The sequence below is a fragment of the Somniosus microcephalus genome, chromosome 1 (assembly GCF_052327205.1).
Source record: "Somniosus microcephalus isolate GS21.2 chromosome 1, FLI_Smic_1.0, whole genome shotgun sequence".
Lineage (NCBI taxonomy): Eukaryota > Metazoa > Chordata > Chondrichthyes > Squaliformes > Somniosidae > Somniosus > Somniosus microcephalus.
In genome coordinates, this window is record NC_140987.1 from 160455804 (window position 1) to 160462019 (window position 6216).

General features: G+C 53.8%; 1 long non-coding RNA gene across 1 annotated transcript in view; it reads left to right on the plus strand.

Annotated features, from left to right (window-relative positions):
* LOC147124425 (uncharacterized) overlaps nt 1-5117 on the plus strand; it is a 50550-nt gene extending 45433 nt beyond the window's left edge. The window contains exon 3 of the long non-coding RNA XR_015079897.1: nt 4407-5117. This is a non-coding gene — a long non-coding RNA (uncharacterized LOC147124425). The remainder of the gene's footprint in view (nt 1-4406) is intronic.
* The last annotated feature ends 1099 nt before the right edge of the window (nt 5118-6216 follow it).

Below are 6216 nucleotides of genomic sequence, written 5' to 3' on the forward strand. Positions count from 1 at the left end.
GCGCGATCTGCGCCTCTCCCCAACTTCAGGACACATTTAGCGCCGGCGCAAAGTCTTAGCGCGCGCCCTGCTGCGCGCGCAGATCATGACGTCATTTAATAGTGCAACGCCCTTTGTGCGCCCCAAACCGGAACTTCACTCGCGCCAGCCCATTGTGCGCCGGGCGGCCCGAGCGACTGTGAAGTGGAACGGTACACAGGCCAGCCGGGCCGCGGGGAGCGCTAATTAAAGGGCACTTACCCAGCAGTATAAAGGCCAGCCATTTTGCAGCATTCACTCTTGTGCAACGGTTTTTTGGACAGAGACCAAGGAGGAGAGTTTACTGGTTTGGACCAACACTTGGACAGGTATTTTTGGCTCAAGCCAGAGCTTACCAATTATCTTTGCCTTCATTCAGAGCTCAGTGTTTGCCAGCATATAATGGGGGCTGCATTGGGTGGCAACGCTGAATTTCAGCCTTATGCCAGAAGGGCTTACAGACGCTGTGAGAGAGTGGCAGCCCTGGCTAGACGCAGAGGGGGCAACAGGCGTCACCAACTGAGGCCTTACCCACGCAGGGTATACCGTCAGCAGACCTCCTATCTGACCATGTCTGCCGCGATGTGTGTTAGGAGGCTGCGATTCCGAAGGGAGGTGGTTGCAGACATCTGCCGGCTGCTTCAGAGAGATCTGCAGCCACAGCTGATGCGCAGAACGTCTCTGTCGGTGGCAGTGAAGGTGACGGTGGCTCTCAACTTCTATGCCTCCGGCTCCTTCCAATCCGCTACTGGGGACATCGCTAACATCTCCCAGTTCGCCGTGCATTGCTGCATCTGCCAGGTGACCGAAGCCCTTTTCAGAAGGAGACATCAATTCATCTCCTTCCTCATGACCCTGGACAAGCAGCAGCAGCGTGCAGTGGGGTTTGCAAGAATAGCGGGCTTCCCCATGGTGCAGGGCGCCATTGACTGCACGCATGTGGCTTTGCGGGCACCTCTTGAGCATGCCGAGGAGTACCGCAACCGGAAGGGCTACCATTCCCTCAATGTACAGCTGGTGTGTGACCACAGGCAGCGCATCCTAGCTGTCAATGCCCGCTTTCCAGGCAGCAGCCACGATGCCTTTATCCTGCGACAGACAACTGTGGCTGACATGTTCCAGGCACAGCCTCACCCAAGAGGATGGCTTATCGGGGACAAAGGCTATCCTTTGTGTACCTGGCTCATGACCCCGCTCCGCGCGCCCACGACCCCTGCTGAAGAGGCATACAACGAGAGCCATCAAGCGACGAGGAACCTCATAGAACAAACAATCGGCGTGCTCAAGCAACGGTTCCGCTGTCTTGATCGCTCCGGGGGAGCCCTCCAGTATTCGCAGGATCGAGTCTCCCAATTCGTCGTCGTTTGCTGCATGCTGCACAACCTGGCTATCCGCAGGACTCAGGCACTGCCACCTCACGTTGGACCACCACCTCAGGAGGAGGAGCAGGAGGAGCATGAGGACGACGAGGACGAGGAGTATCAGCACAGGAGGGACGCACAAGGTCCAAGGGCCGCCCGTCGGCAGCTTATTGAACGTCACTTCTAGGCCCCCTGTCAGGGAATGGCTTGTGCCAATGATAGAACATGATTGCAGCCGCTCCGCAAGCCCTCAGCTGGTTAAGGCAACAAACACTTCAAAGATCAAACATGGACAATGTGAATAAATAAAATGCTTTATTGTGCAAACTCTGGGCCCTTCCCACATGAAAACCAAAAACAGACGAAACCCCCAAAAAACACTCAAACACATTACTCGCTACCACAACCTGGAGAGGATTAACAAAATAGGGCAACTAAAATGGCCGTCATTCTCGGCCTTCGTCCAAAACAAACATCACATCATCGGCCTTCAAAAAACAAACATCCAATTCTCGGCCTCAAGAAACAAACACAAATGGCCACTCATTCGACTATTTGGCCCGCTAGGGCGATGCCTTGGCCATCTTTGGGTGGCCCCTGCCCGCCCTGCTGCTCCGCCTCAAAGTAAGGCCATTGGCTGCTGCAAGGCTGGGGGCAGGCTCCTGAGGGGCACATGTCGTGACGGCAGATGCCCTTGGGGGTCGGCCTAGTCGAGGTCTGGCCGTCGAGCGGGTGGCTGTTGATTGCTGCAGCTGTGGCTGGCCAGCATCAGTCGCTGCAGCAGCTCCTGGCAGCTCCACTGGGGGACTGGCAGTGGCGGCTGGAGGAATGGCGGCAAGCTGGCAGATGGCAGGCGCTCACTGGTCGCCTGAGACACTGGCACTCGCCCGGGCCAGCACTGCAGCATGCGCACCAATCTGCCGAGGGACAGACCGCTGTGCTGCTGCAGCGCGCCGGGTGCCCTGGCGATGCCTGGCTGACACAGCGAGTGTGGCAGCAGTGAGTGCCCGTGTTGACCTGTTCACTGACCGCATCAGAGCAGCCAGTGACTGGACGGCACCACTGATCACCTGGCCAGTCGCTGACAGATCTGCCCGGTATTCCGCCTGACTGGTGGCCTCTGAGGGCCCGAACTCGGCCACACTCCGAGAGAGGGAATCGATGGACTCAGGCAACCGTGCCACTGCCGCCATGAGCTCCGTGTGCCGGCGCTCCGAGTCCGCGGACAAGTCTTCGAGGCGTTCCATCTCCTCGGCGAGGAGCATCTCCTGACTGGAGGCCGGACTCTCCCTCTGGGGAGAAGGCCGCCGAGCTGGCCGACCCTTCCTGCATTGCTGGAGGCCGCTGGGCCCAGCAATTGGACTCCCCTCCGACGCATCCCCCCTCTGGGGAGAAGGCCGCCGAGCTTCCACCCCCCTCCCGCCTTTCTGCAGCACGCAGGTCCCAGGAGCTCCCCTCCCCTTCGACACTTCCGCCACGCTGCCCTCCAGGGAAGACGTGTCCCCTACATTGGCCTGGGTGGCCGCGGCTGAGGGTTCCCCTGATGGGCTGCCTTCCTCTTGCTCCTCCTCCTGCTCCTCCTCGGAGGGTCTGTCACTGGCAAGTTGAGGGACCTCCTCTTGACCATCTGAAAGCAGGAAGGCACAAGAGTAGCTTTAGAGTGAGGAGAGGGCGTCAGTGCCAAATGCATGAGTGGTGGCATTCAGCGCATTGGTCGGACAGTGGCAAAGGATGTAGATCTGATGCGCAAGTGGGACGAGAGAGGTGCAAAAGGTGATGTCCTCACCATTGCTGCCCAGAACAGGGTCGGCATCTCCACATGCAACGGGCCCAATCACCCGGCCACCCATGAGGCGCTCCACGCGATGTTGCAGGTCAGTGAGTGGCTGGATATGGGGTCGGCCTCCCCCGGTCGCAGTCCGGCTCTTGCGATTATTCGCCAGCTTGGCCTGCAAGAGAAAGGACGGCCTCTACGTACAGTGTGTCGCCGTGATCTGGTGTGCACTGCCTCCCATGGTGGAATAGCCTGGCCAGTGTGTCGCCATGATCTGGTGTGCACTGCCTCCCATGGTGGAATAGCCTGGCCAGTGTGTCGCCATGATCTGGTGTGCACTGCCTCCCATGGTGGAATAGCCTGGCCAGTGTGTCGCCATGATCTGGTGTGCAATGCCTCCCATGGTGGAATAGCTTGGCCAGTGTGTTAAGTGCAGAATGTGCAATTGATGCTCATGCCTGTCCCATAGCTGCTGGATGAAGGCTGGCCATTAGAGCTTTCAGGTCCCTTTGCCCATAATGTGAGGTGCACATGCAAGGATGAGGAGGTCATTGGAAAGGGTACTCACCCTGACAATGCGTGTGAGGTCATTTAACTTTTTGCGGCATTAGGCACCGGTCCTGGGGACGTCGCTGTTGGCTGACAGCTTGCTGGCGACATTCCTCCAGGCTCTCCTGTAGACGCGGACCGTCGCCTTCTTGCCATTGTCTGGGTACAAAACATGGTGCCTCTTCTCCACAGCAGCAAGCAGCACACTCAGATCACGCTCTGAGAAGCGCTGTGCACGTTCACGGGCCTTCTCCATGTCTTCAGGCGCTATTTGGGTCCAGCAGCAGTGTTCAGGCCTAGCTGGAGGGCTCCACTATCCAGGGCGTGGCAGCAGACACAGTCGACCCTTCCCCCTTAAGAGCTGGCCGGCGCCAGGGTGTCTGCTGTCAATCACGAGATGGCCGCACCTGCGCTGCGCCCGGCCTCGGCGCTATCGATCACCACCTCCGGCTTAGCGCCCAAAGAGAGGCGTCCAGCAGCAGTTTTAGCACTCGCCCAAACTCGTAGGGCGAAGCTAATGAATATCGGAGAAGTGGCATTAATTTGGCGGCGGCCGCAAACTTTAGCGGACGCCCCACTTTAGCGCCCCAAAAGTGGCGTCAATGAATTTCTAGGCCACTGATCGTTAAAAGGACAGAAGGGGTTCGCAGACAAAATAATATGTACCAAATTAATCAAATACTCTGTTTTGTACCATTTTTCAGATCAAGATGTCCATGATGATTGATTCTGATGAATGGTTATCTGCACTGCAGTCTGCCATTGAGCAGGAAGCAGCACCATTGGAAAATGCAGTCATGACCACAGTAACCCAAGCCATAGACACAGCACTGGGATCATCGCTTATGAATGCTCACACAATGGGTGCTTTGAGATACAAGTGTGTTGGATTGGAGATCTGTTTTGTTTCGAATCAAAAAAGACTCTAGATTTTTAATATTTTGTTAATGGGATTTTGGTAGCTGGGCAGCTGCTGAATAAAGCCATTAAATTGCTTGCCGGGATCAATTTGCCTCTTTTTACATGAAATACACAATCCTGGCTTATGTATAGATGCAACTTCAAACCTCTGTCTAGATACACTGTCCAATAAATGTATAAGAGAGTCCACCCAGGTATAGAAACAATGGCCTGAAATTTGCAGCCACCAGCGAAGTGACGGTGCTCGCTGCTGACCTCCAATAAAGTTGCCCAAAGATCTAACAATCTCTGTGGCATGAATTTCAGCTCTCCCGACCTTTATTTGAATCTGGTGCCAAACAAAGCAAATCTCCAGTGTCCAGCAACAGTGATGTCATCAAGCGGGTGAAACAGCCAGTCACATTGAAGAATTCTCACAGACAGCAAACCAGGAAGTAAAATGCACAGATTCAAATTTAATTTTTAGAAATTTTACAGAGAGCAAAATAAAGATTGGGACATACACATAGAATTAAGGTAGAAGCTGAATGATCATTAACAAACTTTTTTTTTTAATTGTATTTTTAAAAACCATGTAATTCTTAATAAAATGAACGGCAAAATTTGACATTCCACAGATATAAAATTAGTTTTTCAGGGCCAGAACGGTTGTTCAGCAGTCAATACACTGTTAAAAATCCAGTTACACCTCTTTCAACGTGGCTTAAATTTTCTTGGGTGGTGTGGGGGGGTCAGGGGAAGGGGCGGGTGTGGTAGCTGCAGTGGTTAACAGCAATATTCCAGCGTAAATGGGGAAGTTTCCATCCTTATATGTTATTTCAATTGATTGCCAGCTCTGGGGAGTTCCACAGTGCAACCTGTGGCAGAGTAGGGAATGACTGACCGCAACTTCAGGATTTTCGCGTTTATCTGGGCATGCGCTAAATCCTGAAGTTGTGGTCAGTCTCAGAGAGGTAATAACGGTGAACACTGACAGTTTCATTATCATTACCACTGCAAAATCCAGGCCAATTAATATTGATTTAAGTGGAATCAACTGTCCATATCGGTTTACGGTCTTTGCAATTGTTCCACGAAGAGGTCCTGCTCTCAAGCTTGGTTTTGACCTGAAAGAGAGTCATAGAGCCATACGGCACAGAAGGAGGCCATTTGGCCCATCGCATCCATGCCGGCTCTCTGAAGAGCAATCCTGTCAGGCCCAGTCTCCCGCTGTATCGCCGTAGCCCTGCAAGTTTATTTCCCTCAAGTGCCTATCCAGTCTCCCCTTGAAAACATGGCAGATGAAGTATAATGTGGATAAATGCGAGGTTATCCACTTTGGTGGCAAAAACAGGATGGCAGATTATTATCTGAACGGCAATAGATTGGGAGAAGGGGAAGTGCAACGAGACCTGGGTGTCCTTGTGCACCAGTCGCTGAAGGTAAGCATGCAGGTGCAGCAGGCGGTTAAGAAGGCAAATGGTATGTTGGCCTTCATAGTGAGAGGATTCGAGTACAGGAGCAAGGATGTCTTGCTGCAGTTGTACAGGGCCTTGGTGAGACCACACCTTGAGTATTGTGTGCAGCTTTGGTCGCCTTACCTGAGGAAGGGTG